At 40.6% G+C, this 21592-nt stretch overlaps 1 long non-coding RNA gene across 1 annotated transcript in view; it reads left to right on the forward strand.

The window, feature by feature from the left end:
• LOC138984417 (uncharacterized) overlaps positions 1-21592 on the forward strand; it is a 67988-nt gene that overhangs the window by 17673 nt on the left and 28723 nt on the right. The window contains exon 2 of the long non-coding RNA XR_011461686.1: positions 12984-13060. This is a non-coding gene — a long non-coding RNA (uncharacterized lncRNA). The remainder of the gene's footprint in view (positions 1-12983; positions 13061-21592) is intronic.

The raw sequence follows: 21592 nt of genomic DNA on the forward strand, positions 1-21592 counted from the left end.
TCAAGCTCCACTTCCACCTACCTAACTGATCCTATTCTTCTTTTGCTTAAGGCCAGGAAATTGTCTCTTTACGATTTGTCTCTTGACAATCTTTTTTTCCTCTAAAATTATGTAAAACAACTCTGTTTCTAGAACAACTTCCTACTTCCTGAATGTCTAACCTCTTTCCCCCTTCTGAGATATTTTCCAATACTTGTTAATACAGCAAAAATGTAGACTGGATTCCCAAGACTCCAGCTACACCCACTGATATCAGAAGAGAAAAAGACAGTTAAGGACATGAGATGCTAAATTCTATAGTGACCTGGGCTCCAAGAAGTCTGAACATTTTCAGGTCATCTGTTGGGTTGGCCAACAAGTTCATTTGGATTTTTCTGAAAAACTCAGATAAACTCGTTGGCTGACCCAATACTTAGCTATTTGACACTAGCCACTTTCTTTTGCATTTCTTGATTGTGAATGGTGGTAGGAGGTGAAACATTCCTTGGTGAAAGATATTTATCTTCTAACTTCTCTAAATATTGATTTGTTGTGTATTCAAAATGTTTCAATTCCCTGATTTGAAGATGAAAAGAAAACAACATGTGGTTTTCTCCAATCTGTATATTTTCATAAAGGGAGTACAACCTATGAGAATAACATACTGTGAAACTAGAAAATAACAGAATGAAGCTGTCATCTTTCTCTTCTACTATTGTGATTTTAAACCAGGATAAATGAGAGGATTTAACATCCTTCGCAGGGATTTCTCACTCTTTTCTCACAGCCAGTGCTGGAGTCCTTCTCTCTGGACTTATGGTCATATCCACCATCACTTATTGAATGTCCAAGGGGCCCATCTCCTGCTTGGGATGCTATATATTCATCCCAACAACTTGAAACATAGAGATTACTTATCAACATTTTTCTAATGAGGAGAAGCTCCGAGAGGTTAAATGGGCTCTTTTGTGCCAAGAGTTAGGTTTAAGCCAAGGAGTAGAATGTAGCTCGGCACCTTGCTCTTCAAAGCCAGGACCTTTCCCGTTGTTTATGAATGCTTACTTTGCCACTTTTGCATTTTCAGTATCTAAAGTCTGCACTGTCCAGGACTCTACTCACTAGCCACCTGCAGTGTCTATTGCATGCTTTAAATGTGGCTAGTCCAAAATGAGATGGTGTGTTTCACAAACCTAGTATGTAAAATGGGTGTACTGTCTCATTAATAATTTTTAAATTATAGATTATATATTGAAATGCTAGCAGTTTATGTATATTGGGCTAAATATAGCTTATTATGACTTTTAAGCATATTATTAAAATTAAGTTCACTTTTTTCTTTTAAACTTTATAAAAATTTAAAATTACATTCATAGCCTGCATTACATTTCTGTCAGACAGAATTGATCTCAGTAGAAGGTGAGAGAATTGATACACTTTACAGTCCTCCATGTTTCCTCATCACAAAGCTGGCTTTGTTGATGACGGCTGTGTGCCAGGCTGGTGAATGTGGCAGGGGCTACTCCTCTGCGCTTGCAGGGGAGTGGAGTTCGTTCTCCGCTCGGGGAGTCTGAGCCCTGTAATGGTCCCTGCCGAGGTTCCTTCCTTCAGTTCAAGGTCAGCGGGGTGTGTTGGCTCACACGCAGATGTCCCATTTTCCTGGCTGGCTGTGTGCTACTGTCTGCTACCGTTTTACACTGTCTCGGAGCCACCAAAGTCAACATTACCTTGTTCCCCTGCAGATCACTGGGAGGCAGTCCATGGGGAGCTTTGGCTTTAAGAGGCTAAAGGTCTGTGAGTCTTTAGAAATGGTTCCAGAAGCCCCAGGTGAGCACTGTGGTTTGGGTGAAGATGGAAGTATTTTCTATCATCCCATCCAAGGTACACATAGACATCTGACCCACCCTACCGTGTATCCTAATTACCCATTAGCTTGACTGAAAGTTGACATCGTACATGTTGTCCTACATATTTTGAATACAATTTTCAGACCCTCAAACAAATTCTGGGTTATGACTTTCTTTGAATGACGAGTAAAGAAGAAAATGTAAAAGTAATGTGTTATTTTACTGATCAGGTTGGTGGCTACCTGTGTCAAATCTTTTTTTTTTTTTTAGAATGTAAACCAAATGAAACTCTCATCATATGTACTTAATCCATTCCATTGGACATTTATTTATTCATTCATTAATATAGCACTTACTGTGTGTAGGTACCCAGATGATACATGTTCCTTCCCCTCAAAGTACTTTTGAAGACTCCATTTCTTAATCTCCTTATGTTTCTCCATAAATGATGTTAGGGAAAACAATAAAGTAAATAAATGTTAAGAAACATATAACAATGAAATAACAAAATGTAAATAAAAGCTACTCCACTAGGGGAAATACTAATTAAAATAAGAAAACAAGAACAGATGACATAGCAGAGTAAAAACTGTTTATGAGCTTCCTTGTGGTCAGACGGAAAAGGAAGTTAAGGTTGATATTATAATTATTACTGTCTGCAAGGGAAAAGCTTTTCCTACCCCCAAATTTAAAAAGACATTTTTGACACGGGCTGAGTTTAGTATCTAGAAAAGTCCTCAACTGCACAGATTTATTTTTAGTGTCCCTTATAAAATCAGGGGGAAACCATCCTGTAGATTGGTGCTTTTCAAAGTGCAGTGTGCTCAGTCACCTGAGGAACTTCTTAAAATGTAGGTCCTGAATCAGTAAGTCTGGGGCTGGCCTGATATCCTGCATTTGTAATAAGCTTCTACTGCTCCTGCTTCCACCCGCAGAGTACAATGTGAGTAGGACCAGCTACTATAAAGTGTACAAAAGCAGAGAATTATAAAAAAATCATGCATATGACATTCATTTTATTATAAGGAAAGGTGCAGTTTCTGAGATGTATTTTGATGTAGAGCCTGGACCTTTTCTTTACAATCCGATCTGAAGGAGGAATGCTTCTACATTTCTACATTTTTGGACATTTCCCCCCACCCCCCTTTTTTTTTAATGGTTATCTCATACCAATTTTTAGCACCTAATTTTCTGATGTATCTGAAATAATCAACCAAGTTTTCATAGGAACAACTAATCTCTGTTCACCTACATTTTGATTACTTTATATAATAACAAATTATGAATTACAACAACAAAATTAAATAGTATAAATAGATTTGAGGAAAAAAACACAACGGAGTCTGGGCAAGCAAATAACCGGGGAAGACAGAAATGCTTGGATTTGTTAGCTGCTAGCATTCAGCTGGCCCTGGGCTTTCCTCGGTTCATTTTCAGAGAGAATCAGTAACAGCTGTTAACCAGCTAGCTGGAACGTGGAGGTCAGCTAAAGTGACTTCAGGAAAACAGAGGCCAAGAATTCAGTTCTCAGATAATTAGACTGGAGAGAATATATAAAGGCTTGGATGGGCAGCGTGTCCTCTAACAATATTCCTTCAGTGTTTAATCTCGACCCCATGATGTTGGATGGCAGCTGATTCAATACGGTGCTCTCTCGCAAGGCCTGGCAGGAGGCACAATCCTGGGAATCTTTTTTTTTTTTATTCAGAGTAGGGTTCAGGGAATGGTAGCTGCTGACTGAATGGTTCTGAAAAGGCCCAGGTCATCTGAAACAAGCCAGTTCATGAGGATATTTAGTCCATAGCACTTCTGGTCTCCATCCAGTGACAGGGCTCCCTGAGGAGTCAGTCAAAGCTTCGCTTCCATGCCTGACCAGTGGCCCATGAGAGACAGAAGAGGATAAAACATTTTCAGCTCATAAAATACAGAGGATTGGTGCCTGGTATGTGTAAAGAGCGCCTACAAATAGATAAGAAGAAATCAGATCCAACTGCCAAAGGGAAAAACGTATTTGAACAGGTAATTGACTCCACAAGGTCTCAGGGAATGTAGATTAAAATGAGCTCTTGGATTAACAAAAATTTGAAAGTCCTACAATGGGCAGTGTTAGCAGGGGTGTGGGTTAGTGGGCACGCATACACTATTGTGATTATGTAAATTGATAACGTCTTTTTGAAGGGTGATCTCAAGAGTATTCATTCAAAAAATGTTTTGAGTGTCTCTGAGGTGCCAGCACTGCTCTATAGACTGGGAATATACCAGTAAAAAAAGGAAGTTCTGTCTCATAAAGTTTACCTTTTAGCGGAGGGAGATAGTAAACAAATAAATATACCTGGGTTGATAAAAGCTGAGAAGAAAATTAAGGGATGAGAATGACAGAGATGGGGAGAGTGCTATTTTATAAAGATGGCCAGGGACACCCTCAGACAAGGTGACATTTGACTATTTGCATCTCTTAGAAGAATGACGTATCAATATGCATAGACATCGAAAGAGCTTCAAGATCTATTGTTTATTGTAGAGCTATATTGTGGGTATAATTCCTTTATGTTAAAAAGGTATGTGTGTGTGTGTGTGTGTGTAAAAAAGAAGAGAGAGAAGACAGGCAGATGGTGGGTAGGTCTTACAGAAGGAGGTACAATTTGGAACCACAGTTTATACCTGGGCACCCCCACCCACTTGTGGTAAGGCCTTGCATCCATTAACCTTTCTAGGAATCAGTCTCCTTATCTGCAAAATGGGATGACTATTTCTCAGAGTAGTTGTGAATGATAAATGAGTTGATATACAGGCAGTGTTCAGAACATAGCATATAGCTTACTTGCTGCTGCTGCTAAGTCGCTTCAGTCGTGTCTGACTCTGTGCGACCCCATAGACAGCAGCCCACCAGGCTCCCCCATCCCTGGGATTCTCCAGGCAAGAACACTGGAGTGGGTTGCCATTTCCTTCTCCAATGCATGAAAGTGAAAAGTGAAAGTGAAGTCGCTCAGTTGTGTCCGACTCTTAGTGACCCCATGGACTGTGGCCCACCAGGCTCCTCCGTCCATGGGATTTTTCAGGCAAGAGTACTGGAGTGGGGTGTCATAGCTTACTTAGTGCTTAGTAAATATTAGCTATTAAAAGGGTCCTCAGTTCCACAAAATTGAGGATGACTCCACACAAGGCAGGCAGCCATCAGCAGAAAGTGGGACCCTTTGACTTGCTCTTTAGCATCTTGGCATTTCTCAGATTTCTATGAAGTCTGAAAAATATTTCGTTATTAATCAGGGTACAAAGGACTGACTGATGTGTGGTTTAGAGGTCAGGGAGCAAGCGTGGGACATGATGGAGTCTGATACAATGGAGCTCAGAGCTGGCTCCACCACTTAATAGCTTTCACCTTTGTCAGTTGAAAAATAAACAGGTCTCCAGACTCCCACGGGAGTGCTGTTTGCACTTATGGAGAGTGGGAAAACAATGGGCAGGCTCTCTCTGCTTTGTTGACATTTGCCTTAATAACCTATAATATTGGTCCTCAGAAAATCAAGAGGTTTAGGTGGCTTTCCAGATTTCTAGGAAATGTAAGTTTGCACACCTGAAAGTGAGTCATTAGCTTTAAAATAAATGACTAAATATTTAAGTTTCTAGAAAGCAAGTTGCAAACTCTGCCCATTGCATTCCTTTGATTTCAAATGGCAGAAATGGGTGACACATTTAATACAGCTGAGGACAAATGTTAAGGGACCCAGCCTGAACTTCTGTTGAGGAAGAAGGAACCCAGATTCTCCAGTCTTCCACTGGACACCACTCTTCTTATTGCTTCCCCAATACAGTCTCTCCCTTTTATCTTCCAGAATAATGTTGCCAAGTAAGATGAGGTATAGAATGATCCTGCCAGGGTCCCTGTGCATTAAGAGCTTTGGGACAGAGCCAGACACATTTATCGGACTCTGTCAGCCAGCCCAGGTCCTGACCTACCAGACCCCCTTGTGGAGTCCATAACGCTCTTTGTCAAGACAGCCTCAGCAGGGTCTCTCTCCCCCTTTAACTCTTCTCTACTTTGCTGTCTTCTATTCTCTTCATTCAGTTCTTCTCCTCCCACTGTTCTGTGCATCTGCTATATAATTTCTCATCTTGTTACCCATGGGGCATAGTTGCCAACACTGCATCCAATTTTAAATGAATTTTAATACCCTCACACGTGCTCAAGCTTCCCAGTTGGCACTAGCGATAACGTGGAAGCTGCCTGCCAGTGCAGAAGACATAAGAGACGTGGGTTCGATCCCTGGGTCGGGAAGATCCCCTGGAGATGCAGATGGCAGCCCACTCCAGTATTCTTGCCTGGAGAATCCCATGGACAGTGGAACCTGGTGGGCTACAGTCCATAGGGTCACAAAGAGCTGGACATGACTGAAGCGACTTAGCATGCAGCACATGTACTCAAAATAGACATAGCCTACAGATGTTGTCTCAGATGGAAAAAGTTGTCATTTACCAAACTAGAGCAGGCTTGATCAGATTTCCACATCCTCATCTTTTTAGGTGCTCCATAGTGTCTTTGAGTGGAGGAGGGCATGGCAACGCACTCCAGTATTTCTTCCTGGAGAATTCCATGGACAGAGGAGCCTGGCGTGCTACAATTCATAGGGTTGCACAGAGTCAGATGGGACAGAAGCAACTTAGCACACACGCAAATATATTTGAGAAATAACTTTGGGGAATGAGTTATAATTTATTGGGAGAAATTAGCGTTAGCAAATACTTAAGTAATGTCATGATGGGGGACCAAGCAAAATTTGTCTCTGTCCCTGACTGTTTAAGAATTTAAGCATAAAAGCAGTAGCATTGTTCCTGGTGGATGGCAGCCCCAGAGTTAAATGCTTCTGGTTCAGGGCAGTTTCTTCAGAGCTTTCTTGGCTGATGAGTGCTGTGACGAATGCTTATGTGTTCTGTTCTCGACACTTAAATTTGCACATGGGGCATAGTGGTCAGGTTATTGAAGAGGGAACAGGAAAGCAGTGGCTTTATGAAACTCATTTATTCTCTTTATCGGGATTGCTCCATTGTTTGTCAACTCAAAATATTAGTGAGGATTTAGGGAAATAATCTTGCTCTCTAATTAGATGAAATTGGAGGCTGATTGCTGCAGCCATAAATGATCTTTGAGGTGTTACTAATTCAACTAAATCTCAGATGCCCAATTTGTGAAGCCTGTTGATGATATTATCCTAGTGAAGAAGGGGTGGGGAGATTGGGGATGATTAAGAAAATTGGTTTTGCTCACAACTTAATGATGGTACTTGAGGGTAATGTAAAAAACAATAGCAACTTCTAAAGTCAAGATGGCTTGTCCAGCAGTGACCTATTACTCAGTTACCTCCCAAGATTCAGATCATTAAGTGCTCAGATACACAAAGAAGAAATAAATTACTAATTAGTGCTGTTAAGGCTAATGTTCCTGTCTAGTGTTGAGACTGACTTGCTGGTGTCTGCTCCATCCTGAGGCCTGGCGTGCTCTCCTTACAGAGTCCCCACATTGTCTCTTTCTGGGGAGCAGTGGTATTGCGTGCATGTGTGCTCAGTCATGTCTGACTCTTTGTGACCCCACAGACTGTAGCTGCCAGGCTCCTCTGTCTGTAGAATTTTCCAGGCAAGAATATAGGAGTGCATTGCCGTTTCCTACTCCAGGGCATCTTCCTGACCCAGAGATTGAACCTGCAACTCTTGTGTCTCCTGCATTGGCAGGCGGATTCTTTACCACTGGGCCTCCCGGGAGCAGTGATAGGAAAGAGGCAAAACAGTCTCTGTGTGATGTCTCCGCTTATCTGGCATCAATAACCCCAAGCTACAAGGTCTTGTTATTCTCTGTCTCCATCCATATGGAGTCATGTCCAATAAGTCACTTCAGTCATGTCTGACTCTTTGCAACCTCGTGGACTGTAGCCCACCAGGCTACTCTGTTGTTTTCTTAGCCTTTGTTCAAAGAAATTTGCCATCTAAGAAGTGTTGGGTGTCCATCAGCAGATGAATGGATAAGAAAGCTGTGGTACATATACACAATGGAGTATTACTCAGCCATTAAAAAGAATACATTTGAATCAGTTCTAATGAGATGGATGAAACTGGAGCCTATTGTACACAGTGAAGTAAGCCAGAAAGAAAAACACCAATACAGTATACTAACGCATATATATGGAATTTAGAAATATGGTAACGACAACCCTGTATGCAAGACAGCAAAAGAGACACAGATGTATAGAACAGTCTTTTGGACTCTGTGGGAGAGGGAGGGGGGGATGATTTGGGAGAATGGCATTAAAACATGTATAATATCATGTAAGAAACAAATCGTCAGTCCAGGTTTGATGCAGGATACAGGAAGCTTGGGGCTGGTGCACTGGGATGACCCAGAACGATGGTATGGCGAGGGAGGTGGGAGGGGGGTTCAGGATTGGGAACATGTGTACACCTGTGGCAGATACATGTTGATGTATGGCAAAACCAATACAATATTGTAAAGTAAAAAAAAAAAATTAAAAAAAAAAAAGAAGTGTTGGGACGGAAATGAGGATATGTAGGATGCGTTCTTGCCTGGAACATCCCAGGGACGGGGGAGCCTGGTGGGCTGCCGTCTATGGGGTTGCACAGAGTCGGACATGACTGAAGAGACTTAGCAGCAGCAGCAGGATATGTATCCTTAAATATGTTTCTTTGCTTTGTATAATGTCCCCAACATTTATTCTTCTCTCAAAGAAATGCTGGCTTTCTAGGGAGGGCTCATTCTGTATTATCAAGACAATTCAAAGGAACTGAAAAATGTGTAAGTGATTTGTTCATATGTAGAAGGTAAAAAAGATCCGAGTACAAGAGGCTACATGGACCACAGACTCTACTCTGTCTTCTGATGACCAGGTACACTCAGGGCAGTTGACGTAAGAGTAGGGGTGGATACTTTGGGGCCCATTTAATCAGTACTCAGTCTGGTGGGGTAATTTTGGGGCAGCCCCACAGATCTAAAGGGCTCTACCAGAGGCCTACAAGCCAGGGAAGCCGCAGGCCTTCTGTGAGTGGAACTGAGAGCAGTTTTAGGAGCAGATGTGTAATAAGTAAGCCTCCACTTTATTAACAAAATCAATTCTGAAGTCTCCAGGTTCCTACTTGGCAACTCCAAAATTCTAAACTCTTGTCAATGTCATTATGATGATTTATGTGTATCTCTATGCCTTAAAAAAAATGTCTCTCAAAAGAGTGGTGGCTTTAATTAAGTTTATTTTAAAATACAAGTGTTGGCCATGCTGCTGGATAATAGAAAAAACTTCACCTACTGAGGAGGATTGGGAATGATCTTCAAGGTTATGCAAAAAGGGCCACTTAGACATTAACTGTCCAGTGGCGTTGCATTTCAGAGAGGACAAAAGCAGGGCTTAAGAAGATGTGTATTGCACGTTGGATCCTGTTTGAAGGAGCTAAATGTCAAAGGTTACATGATTTTGTATCTGCTGAGAAATGAGGACGATCCATTTCCAGAATATATTAAATTAAAAAAGGCAAGGTGCTAAAACTGTATATAATATGCTACCTTTTGTGTATAACCAGGGCAGAAAATAAGAATATATATTTGATGTGCTTGTATTTGCACAAAGAAACCCTGGAAGGATAAACAAGCAACTAATAAAAGTGGAGGGATGGTGTAGGTGGTGAGAGGGTGGGAGCATGACTTCTCAGACTACACTTTTATATTGCTTTGATTTTTTTTGGTATTTTAAAAATTCTTTTCCATTATGGTTCATTACAAGACATTGAATATATTTCCCTGTGCTACACAGTAGGACCTTGTTATTTATCCATTTTATATATCGTAGTTTGCACCTGCTGTTCCCAAATTTTGATTTTTTTTTAACCCATAGATGTTTTCCTTCTTTAAGAAGAATAAGTTAAAAGACAAAACCATGATTAGATGTTTTTTGGAAAACTTAGCTCGTAATGAAATGTGGCTGGGAGGTTGTGAAGCATGAAAACATGGCATTTGGACATAAGCACAGCATGGTGAGGCACTAGAGAGGTGAGTGGCCTGAGAAACCGGGGACATAAGTTCAGGCCTCAGTCTTAATTCTAACATCACTTAACACTGGATCAGCAAATGGGCTTACTGTATGACGCCAACCACATTTACGATTAAATACGAAGAGGCTGCCTGGAGTATTCTGTTGGGAAAGATTTGGAGGCCAGCAGGGAAGGTTTCTGCAGTTGACCGTGTAGGAGAGGAAGGGAATGTGACAGCCTACAGGCTTTCTATTTGTCCGTCCTTGTGACTCTTTTACCTCACCTGTGTAAATTTGGGGACTTAGTCTTTAGTCTCATGTAGTTCTAAAATGTTAATAATGAATGAGATACATTCCAAAAAGAAAAAAAAAACGAAGGAGAGGTCAGGAGGGGAGCTGCTGCAGAGGACAGAGTATGTTCAGCAGGGAAAGATTGCCTGCAGTGGAATGCAGGGAAAGCTAAGTTTCAGAAAAGCTCCGTCCAGCCATGGGTGAACAGGTGTCTGGGACCCAGGCTGAAATGGCCTAGTATTTCCAACTCCTCAGTTATTCAGTTGGAAAGTAGGATAAAGATGTAACACTTTCACGGAGAATTTGCTGGAGGAGATTCTAGGAATATGACAGGCTTGAGAGCCCCCATTCCCATTTCCTACTGGAACAGATAACAACTACAGGAGTTTAGGAGAACACCTAGGCTGCTGGTGGAGTTGAGAGGCAGAAACGGTGAGGGCTGGTCCCTCCTCAAAGCCTACAGTGAAATGAGAGATTTTTTGCAGCTTCTTCAGGGTCCAGCAAGTGGAAGACTCTGGGTCCTTTTGAAAAGGAGCCAGCCTATTTGTTGTGTGTGGTTCCCAATGAACTCCCCAATCCTATATTCTCTTTAAGTTGGAGAGCCACAGTTCTGAGTCCAGGGCCAGAAGCAGAGCAGGAAGTCAAGTATGCTTGAGGAAGGGGACTGCCTACCCACCATCTTCAGTAAGACATCAGGCAGAGATCCCTTAAAAAGACGACTTACCGGTGTCATGGAGACAGAGTCCTGGAGATGATACATTTCAGTGCTCTTGATGGCAGGAGTCTGCAGAGAGAAAAAAAGATATCTGGAGAGCCGACCCAGAGCCCCTTGAAGATGGAAGTTTTCTTCTCCTCTCTGCTACCTGGACCCTCCTTTGCTCTGGAGTCACTAGCAAAGCAGGCTGGACTCAGGCTGCTGACTTCTGCCTGTCAAGTGGGGACCCTCCTCTCCTAGTTTACCAGGCTGACAAAAGCTTCTAGGTTACACTGTTCAATGCAGTAGCCACGGGCCACATGTGACCATTTAAATTAACCAAGATTACTTTAAATAACAATTTCAGTTCCTCAGTTGCAGTAACCACATATCAAGTGTACGATAGCCATTTGTGGCTACAGATTACTGAATTGAGTAGCAGAGATTTAGAACATTTCCCTCCCCACAGAACATTCTATCAGATGGTGCTGCTCTAGAGTGTGTGTCTGGAGACCACTATGAACAGATGGATCCACAACAATAAAGAATGATAAAAAGTAAACCTAAAATCAACAAAAGGAGTTAAGGATGCATATTTACTTTCATACAAGACGTGAATAGGTTAAATTCATTCATCAAAAGACAGAAAAGTTCAGATTTCATTTAAAAATAAGCTACTAATATATATTGCTTAAAGAAATTCATGTACCGCAACATGGCCAAGAAAAGTTGAGAAGTTCTTGTATGTGAGTGGTACTCGTGTGGTACAGACTTTATGTAGCTGTTTGTTATCTAATTTTACAAGGGGTATTGCCCAAGCTGTGAGGTTTTTTTTTTTATAACTTTATTTATTTATTTTTGGCTGTGCTGGGTCTTCACTGCTGCGTGGGTGCTTCTCTAGCTGTGGTGCGCGCGCTTCTCATGGCGACAGCTCCTTTTATTGCAGAGCACAGGCTCTGCAGTGCTTGGGCTTCAGTGGTTGTGGCACATGGGCTTAGTTGTCCTGCAGCATGTGAGATCTTCCGGGACCAGAGATCAAACCGGTGTCGCCTGCAGCAGCAGGCAGATTCTTTACCACTGAGCCACCAGGGAAGCCCCCTAGCTGTGGTTTTAGAGGAGGATGAACATTAGGCTTGGGGTGTTCATGCAAAAGTAAATTAATAAGCTTGTGGACAGGAGGCATCACTATCTTTTTGTGCTTCTCTCTGGGAACGTTATTCTGCTAGAGGTGGGGGGAGCAGGAGAGATGAAGGGAGAATCACTCCCTTTAGGATTATTCTTGTCACAGAGGCAGGCTTCCAACCAGCTGGAAAGAACCCTGTGCCATCCTCCTGGGAACACTTATTCCGCCTGCTCTTTTCTTTACAACCCACCAAGGAGCCTATCCTGGCAGAGCCATTAACATGCAGGGCCACCTTAGGAAACATCAGGTCCCTCCACCATACTAGTTACTTCTGCCTCTGGGGGCTGGAAAAGGCAATTGGCACCTGTATGCCCTGATTACTCTCATCAAATCCCTCCAGATTCAATAATAATAATAATGCTTCCATTGGCATTGCCAGCCAATGTTCATGACTTAGGGTAGTCCTTGCATATTTGAACATCCTTCCCTTCCTCCAATGTTTCATAAGTTCTTGGGAGATTACAGTGTAAATAAGAATAGGAATTGAAAATGTTTGACGTCTATTTGGGGCATTATATAATATAAATCTTGCTGAGTCAAGCTAAGAGACTAGAGTAAACCTAATGTGCATAAGAATATTATCTTAGAATGCATATGTAGAGGAAAAAAAAACACTTGATATTGGAAACACAGGTTGCTTATTTTTTGTCAGCCATTTCCTTGTACATAATTCTGTGATAGCACATAACAGCACAATGCATGGCATTAAATTAATGTCATTTTGGAAAATGGTATCCACAAACTTACATTCTAATAGAAATATAATTCAAAGTCATGGTGCAAGCTAAAATGATAAAACCGGAGCTAAAAGCTGAAATGAAGTGTACCCAGTTAGAATAATATAAGCAAAGAGGATTATTTTAGTTTTCTTTCTTTTTTTTTTGTACTGCTTGAAGATGTGAGTAGAATGCAAACTTAGAACCTAAAATGACCTAGGTGCTCTGTGCTAACTTTTGCTTTTTCTTTTCCAGTCCAGGATTTATGGATTGCAGCCCAGAGTCCCAGTTGATCAGAGAGATGACAGATCTTCATACTAAACATAGGCAGAGTAAGTGAGAACTCATTTTCTGTTCATCTAACAACTGAACATTTTTTTTCTAAGCTTGCGAGTCTTAGAAGGGGGAACAAGAGAATTTGTTCACCTCTTACACTGTTGGTGGGAATGCAAACCAGTACAGCCACTATGGAGAACAGTGTGGAGATGCCTTAAAAAACTGGAAATAGAGCTGCCATATGACCCAGCAATCCCACTGCTGGGCATACACACCAAGGAAACCAGAATTGAAAAGACATGTGTACCCCAATGTTCATTGCAGCACTGTTTACAATAGCCAGGACATGGAAGCAACCTAGATGTCCATCAGCAGATGAATGGATAAGAAAGCAGTGGTACATATACACAATGGAGTATTGCTCAGCCATTAAAAAGAACACATTTGAATCAGTTCTAATGAGGTGGATGAAACTGGAGCCTATTATACAGAGTGAAGTAAGTCAGAAAGGAAAACACCAATACAGTATACTAACGCATATATATGAAATTTAAAAAGATGGTAACGATAACCCTGTATGCGAGACAGCAAAAGAGACACAGATGTATAGAACAGTCTTTTGGACTCTGTGGGAAAGGGCGAGGGTGGGATGATTTGGGAGAAGGCATTGAAACATGTATAATATCATATATGAAACGAATCGCTAGTCCAGGTTCGATGCATGATATAGGATGCTCGGGGCTGGTACACTGGGATGACCCAGAGGGATGGTATGGGGAGGGAGGTGGGAGGGGGGTTCAGGATGGGGAACACATGTATACCCGTGGTAGATTCATGTCAATGTATGGCAAAACCAATACAATATTGTAAAGTAATTAGCCTCCAATTAAAATAAATAAATTTAAAAAAAAACCAACCAAACAAACAAAAAAAGAAAATGCGTTCACTGAAGGTTATCGTCAAAAAGTCATTGTGTGACTTTTTGATGGGTTGTATTTGTCCTCCCGCCCCACGTGCTTGGAGGAGTGTACCCTAGCCTGGATCATCCCCCTCTCCATTTACAAGATGTAAGCAAATGAGAAGGTCTTCCAGCATAAAATCACTACCGTGGATAGGCAGGCGCTGCCCTGGCATTTGAACCGGAAGTAGTGGAAGAGTGGCTTCCGGGGGTTTAAGGCGTTTTATGATACTTTGTGATGTTGCCGCCTTTTTTCAGAAAGACACAAGTGATAGAATGTGTGACCGTTCTTATAAAGTTTTATTATATGTGATGTTAGACAAACATTTGGACATTTGGGGTTTGTCTTGTTGTTGGGTTGTGTTGAGTAGCTAAGTTGTGTCCAGCTCTTTGCAAACCCACGGACTGCAGCACACCAGGCTTTCCTGTCCTTTATCTCCCAGACTTTGCTTAAACTGATGTCCATTGATTCAGTGATGCCATCCAACCATCTCATCCTCTGTCATCCCCCTTTTCTTCCTGCCTTCAATCCTTCCCAGCATCAGGGTCTTTTCCAATGAGTTGGCCCTTTGTATCAGATGACCAAAGTAGTATAGCTTCAGCTTCAGCGTCAGTCCTTCCATGAATATTCAGGGTTGCTTTCCTTTAGGATTGGCTGGTTTGATCTGCTTTCTGTCCAAGGGACTCTCAAGAGTCTTCTCCAGCACCATGATTTGAAAACATCATGCATTATAATTCCCGGGGATCTGAAGAACCTATTATTAGATAGATGTAGGTTCTACATTTTTACTCTTATACTATCCTTAGATAAAACTACTTTAGGCTTGTTATCCTCTGGCAGATGCAGAGAACACAAGCATGGAGGATCCCAAATGCTGACTAATAATTTATGTTCCATTCAGTTCAGTTCAGTTACTCAGTCGTGTCTGACTCTTTGTGACCCCATGAATCGCAGCACGCCAGGCCTACCTGTCCGTCACCAACTCCCGGAGTTCACTCAAACACACGTCCATCGAGTCGGTGATGCCATCCAGCCATCTCATCCTCTGTCCTCCCCTTCTCCTCCTGCCCCCAATCCCTCCCAGCATCAGAGTCTTTTCCAATGAGTCAACTCTTCGCATGAGGTGGCCAAAGTACTGGAGTTTCACCTTTAACATCATTCCTTCCAAAGAACACCCAGGACTGATCTCCTTAGAATGGACTGTTCGGACCTCCTTGCAGTCCAAGGGACTCTCAAGAGTCTTCTCCAACACCACAGTTCAAAAGCATCAATTCTTTGGCACTCAGCTTTCTTCACAGTCCAACTCTCACATCCATACATGACCACTGGAAAAGCCATAGCCCTGACTAGATGGACCTTTGTTGGCAAAGTAGAACTTAGTAATTCAGGAAATTTGGGGCCCTTTGCAATCACCTGCCGTCTCTTCTTACTGCCCTTAGGGTCATCACAGCCCTTACTGTAGTCCAGGGAAGTCGCTCCTCTGGGAGAGCTTGCCTAACCCCTTTCTATCCTTTTTATTATAATCTTTTCTCCTGAATCACAGAATTGGCTGTAAAATAACATATTACCATTAGGTGTCGCTCTCTAACATATAATGTACTTAGTGAAACTGGAGCAATTTCAATTTATTAAAAAAAACACTCAATTGATATTTTAGGACATTTAATCTGTAGATTCTGAAAATATTTCCCTTGCAAACAAGAAATTGTTTCAGATAGAATAACTGGGAAATAGAATTTAAATAAAATTTCAAAGTTTATTTTATTTTCTGGAGGGATTGCAAAAGGGTATTTGAACATTTTAAGCTGGCACTCACTCAAAGTTTCTCCTGACTTATTTCAAACCTACATTTCCAAAATTACATCTTATTATATCTGCCTTTAGTTACCTTACCCCTCAAATTGTGCTACTTGCCTTTAAAAAAATAACACTCATATACATTTCCATGTTACTCTATTTCCTAGGAGCATCCTTCCAATCTCTCTTAATGTCATCTGTTCTTACTCTTATAGATAAACTCACGTACTAAGTCCTCTATGAAATGTTCTCTAATCTCAGATGAAAGCACTTATTCCTACTTCTGTATCTCTGTGACATTTTACTGTGTTTCTTGTGTAGTGTTTGTAAACACTAGCTCAAATGATAATTATTCACATACTGTCATGAAAGCAAGGACTATGATATAATCCCCACAAGTCTAGAACATTACTTAAAATAAAAGTTAGACAAGGTAGTAATGTTAGTTAAGTGAATGAACTGATACTTTAAAAATACAGAAGCAGAAAGACTTTAGTCTAGTTGACTTTTGAAGCATTGCCGATTCACTGGATACTGGAACCAGGCCAGATAATGATCATTAAAGAGTAACAGTAAATGGATGAAGAGATGCATCCTACACAGGGCTGTAGGGAGCCAATCAGTGCAATTGATTTATTGGCCATGATAATTGATGACATGAGAAAGTAAACAGCTCATCAATCCCTTAGAATCTCTATTTAGAACTTCTGCTTTTTAGTCATGCACTTGTGCATAAGTAAGAAGTATAGTAAGAAATACAAAATATTCTGTCCATATTAATTTCAGAAAATTTGTTTCCTTCATCTACCATATTCATGATGAAACTTAGAGACAGGGGATGCTTGGAGGAGAGGATGGAAATTCTATCAAGGTTGAGACTTAAGGGAAGTCTCAAACAGAAGTTAGAGCTACCGCTTAGCAACTCACCCTGTCAGGGAGGGTGAACAGCTGAACTCATCCACAACAGTGTTTTTCTATCACTCTTGGCCTTTGTGATCGTTATTGGTGGGTGACCTTGTTCACCACCAAAGGATTACTCGGTCACAGCCCAAAGGTTGGTAGACTGTCCCGCTAAGCAGAGATTCTGTGAGTCCCGACAGTCTCAAATGTTCAGGACACCCACGCTCACTGGGACTTGGCTCCTAACTTCTGGTGCAGTGTTGAGAGAACTGGCTATTATTTTAATTTCAAAAATTACAAGAAACAGCCTATAGAAATAGAAAGAGCTATACATTTCATTTGATAAAATTACCCAGGACAGACTAAAATATAATGGATTGTGCATACTTTTGATATTATTTTTATCTTCTTTTATACTCCTTCATCTTAAACAGGTTCCTAAAAAGTGACCTAAAACCCCCAAACATATACAGAGGTTTCTAATGTTTCATGATGACCAACTAGACATGGAGATATGGGTTTGATCCCCAGAAGGGGAAGATCCCACATGCCATAGAGCAACTAACCCCGTGAGCCACAGCTATGGGGCTGGTGCTCTAGTGCCTGTGAGCTGCAACTCCTGAAGCCTGTGCACCCTGGAGTCCGTGCTCCACAGCAAGAGAAGCCAGTGCAGTGAGAAGCCTGTGCACCACAGCTAGAGAGTAGTCTGTGCGTCAGGAAAGAACCAGCGCAGCCAAAAATAGATAAATATATAAAACTCTTGGGGGAGAGGGGAGGGATACCTTCTCAATTGCTTCTGGAGCAAACTGGGTGTGTAAATAAAAAGTATGTGTGAAAGGTCATCATAGTAAAAGAAGGAAATTTAAAATATACCTGCTTTGAGTTATGAAAGGGCAAAAAGAAGGGTATCTGTGAAAGAGTATTTGAAGGGGGAGTGGATAAAGATTAAAAATGAGCTGCCAATGTTAAGAAAAGAATCCATAAAAATTAAAACTCCCCTGCAGAATTAAAAATCTACTTTGGGGATAGTTAATGTAGAATCTATTTTATAATGCAGAAGAAAATGAAAAATGATCGATTTGGGGAATGGAACGTGAAGGTATGAATAACTGGCATCCTTGAAGATGAAACTAATGAATAGAAAGTATAAATAAGTGTATAATCAAAGATATGTAAAGAAAAGTTTCTGGGTCTGAAAAAAATACCTGACAGTATGGATTGAGGAAAATGTTTTAAGGAAAATAAAAAAAATCAGGTATATGCTGGTGAAAATGTGAATTTCCAGTAGAAAAACAATTAAAGTTATCAATCTAGAAAAATAAGAGATACTTCTAAGGATAAGAAAATAAAATAGACTATCTTATATATGACTCAAAACTTAAAAAAAATTTTTTTTATTTTTGGCTGTTTGTGGGATCTTAGTTCCCTGACCAGGGATCAAACCCATGCCCTCGGCAGTGAAAGCAAGGAGTCCTAACCACTGGACCCCAGGGAATCCCCCAAATGAACCGAATGACAAAAGAGAAACAGACTCTTAGACATAGAAAATAAATTTATGGTCACCAAAGGGGAAAAGGGGTGGTGTTAGTGTTAGTTGTTCAGTCATGTCCAACTCTTTGCGACCCCATGGACTGTAGCCCGCCAGGATCTCTGTCCATGGAATTCTCCAGTCAAGAATACTGGAGTGGGTTGCCATTCCCTTCTCCAGGGGATCTTCCTGACCCAGGAATCTAACCTGGGTCTCTCACATTGCAGGCAGATTTTTTACCGTCTGAGCTACCAGGGAAGCCCCAAAGGGTAGAGAGGGATAAATGAGGAGTTTGGATTAGTAAATATAAACTACTATATATAAAATATTAGATAAACCACAAAATCCTACTGTATAGCACAGAGAACTCTATTTAGTATCCTATAATAAACCATAATGGAAAAGAATAGGAAAAATATGTATATGTATAACTGAATCATTTTGCTATATACTGGAAACTAGCACAATATTGTAAATCATCTATACATCAATTAAAAAAAATTAGATTGTCCTAAAGGACCATGATGAGAGCACTAATTGTTACCCAAATGAAATATAAGAATAAAAATTGAAAGTGAATACAGAATGAAAAACAATTTGATAATATTTTAGGCACTTAATCTTGGGCAGTACTGGCAAGAATTGGGAAGTAAAGGAATGTTAAACTAAAACTTATGCTACTCTTGGATTTTGTAATTAGAAAAAATATAAATTCAAATAGGGTTTTGAAAAAAGTTCATGTTATTTAAAAACTAGCTCTACATTGTCTAAATCATTTAGTAAAATGAATATATAGATATGACTGAACTCATTAGCTTTATGCATATATATATGAATTCAGCAAAATGCTAACAGAGGTTACTTCTAGTAACAGAGACTATGGATAACTTTTATATCCTTCCTTATGTTTTTGTATTTTTATAAAACAGTGAAATGATATTAAAGTTATAAGTCAGTCAAAGTAAAAGCAAGCAGTGTTTTTTGTTTGTAAAGGAAAGGAAGTAGACTCAAGCTACCGTTTAAATATTTAGTAAGGTTTGTTTTCTTATTGCATCTTTGAATAATTATGGATATCAAATAGGAACAAGACAGGAAAATCTTCAAACCCATTGCAAGGTTCTAATGATATTGACAATGCTTTAAGTTTGTCTCTTCTTTTGAAGCAGTAAAATCTTTTAGGGCCATTAGAGCTGCCTTATGTAATCTTAAAGGATGTGTTATTCTCCACCTCTATAAAGCCAGGCCCATTATCTTAAGCACAGTATCATTAGTAATCAGCCTCCCAACTCTGCACCAGATTGCAAAGGTGATATGTAAAAGATAAATTCAGGTACAGATAAATTGTAAATAGCCGGAGGTTTAATTCCAAACTTAAATTTACTTTCCTTGGGAGCTGAGCTGTATCACAATATGCCACAAAAATGTTTTTCTTATCCAGCAGTCAGACTTAAGTGGTTGAGGTAAACTTTAACAAGCATGCTAAGAACTACAACCCCTAAAACATAGCCCAGGGTCCTAACTGATGTCTGTCTCCTAAACTCATGCACACAGTGGGTAAAAAGGAAAGAAAAGACACCCAAGTTAGACTACTAAAGTCAGAGAGGAGAACGATTTGATCTAAGGCCTACAGAAGTGCTGCTTTAAGGCATCCTTAGGAGATGGTCCCATTGCAAGGCAGCCCCTGGGTTCATTTTTTTTTTTTTTTGCAGCAGGTGTGAGAAAAATCAAAAGCAAAAAAGCAAAAAAAAAAAAAAAAAAATCCAAACAGCCTCTTCATTCTGTAGAAACCTAAGTTCTAACTTTCCTCTCATTTTACCAAAAGTTCTCTTCTGCCTCAATATGGCTTTGGACTTGACCCATTCTATAAATATCCTACCCTCTGAAGGATAACAAAATAACTAAAGAACCCAGGGAAACAAGTTCACTGAGTGAATGAACAAATCGCTCAGAGAGGACAACTTGGTTCTAATGCCAGCCTGAGATTTGACAGTGGATAAGGGAGTCTAGACGTGAGCACTTTGCTTATTTCAAGCTAAACATGACCTGGTTTATCCTTTCTAGTCAAACAGTTCAATTTTCACACATTTCTGCTTACTTTAAGAACAATCTCCATCCTCACGCCCTCCTCCCAATGGCTACACACAGCATTGTGGGCTAACTGTCCCTGATTTGAAAAAAGATCTAAATCTGTATTCTGAAAGGGCTCCCCAGATTTCAGTAGGGTGCATAAAAAAGGATATATTGAGGTATGGTAGAAATTCTTGAACTCTTAGAAAAAAATGGTCCCAAAGTTGGGCTATGACAAAGGGATTATTGGGTGCTTTCTCTGTGCAGGGCTAGGCTTGACTTTTTATTGACTAAAATATTCTATAAGTCTGTAGTGGCTGAAATTAAAATGCAGATTTTCATCTGGTAGAGATGAAAATAATTTCTGTTTCATGGAACAGGCACTCCCCCAAGGGATATACTTTATGACTCTGTAAGACATAAAGCAGTTTCGTATCTAACTCATCAATTTTATCTTTACATTCCTTTTTGCTTCTTTCTTTCTGCCTACCTTCCTGAATCCTCACCGAATTGCTCTCTCTCTCTCCTCTTTCAAAGAGTTTACTGTTTCTCTTATTTTTAGAGAGTTAAAAAATCATTGGCAGGTGCTCCTATTGCATTAGAATTGTGGTTTTACCTTTTTGAAAATGATTCTTGTAACAGTTTTGGAGATCCTCCATTGAAATGCCCAAGTGCACTCAGCTGAAAGGGTTGCTTCTTTGAAGTCACCTCTGGAGATGCTTATGCTCAAGCATTCTTTTCTTGCCCCCTGGAGTAAATGTCAAGCAGCAATAGAAGTTTAGCTTTTGCAGATGCTCTGCTTCTTCAGATTTCTCTCTTTCTTGGTATTGTGTTTTTGCTTTTTCCGGTTCCTGCATGGTCAGTCAGTCAGTTCAGTTGCTCAGTCGTGTCTGACTCTTTGCGACCCCATGAACTGCAGCACACCAGGCCTCCCTGTCCATCACCAACTCCTGGAGTTTACTCAAACTCACGTCCATTGAATCAGTGATGCCATCCAACCACCTCATCCTCTGTTGTCCCCTTCTCCTCCCACCTTCAATCTTTCCCAGCATCAGGGTCTTTTCAAATGAGTCAGTTCTTTGTATCATGTGGCCAGAGTATTGGAGTTTCAGCTTCAGCATCAGTCCTTCCAATGAATATTCAGGACTGATTTCCTTTAGGATGGACTGGTTGGATCTCCTTGCAGTCCAAGGGACTCTCAAGAGTCTTCTCCAACACCACAGTTCAAAAGCATCAATTCTTCATGGTCAGTAAAGTCATTCCCCATTAGTGGCAGCAGTGGTTGGGAATTTGGTTTTATGGCCTGACCATTGTGATCTCTGTCAAATGGATGATGG

The sequence above is a fragment of the Bos mutus genome, chromosome 21 (genome assembly GCF_027580195.1).
Source record: "Bos mutus isolate GX-2022 chromosome 21, NWIPB_WYAK_1.1, whole genome shotgun sequence".
In the NCBI taxonomy this organism is placed as follows: Eukaryota; Metazoa; Chordata; class Mammalia; order Artiodactyla; family Bovidae; genus Bos; species Bos mutus.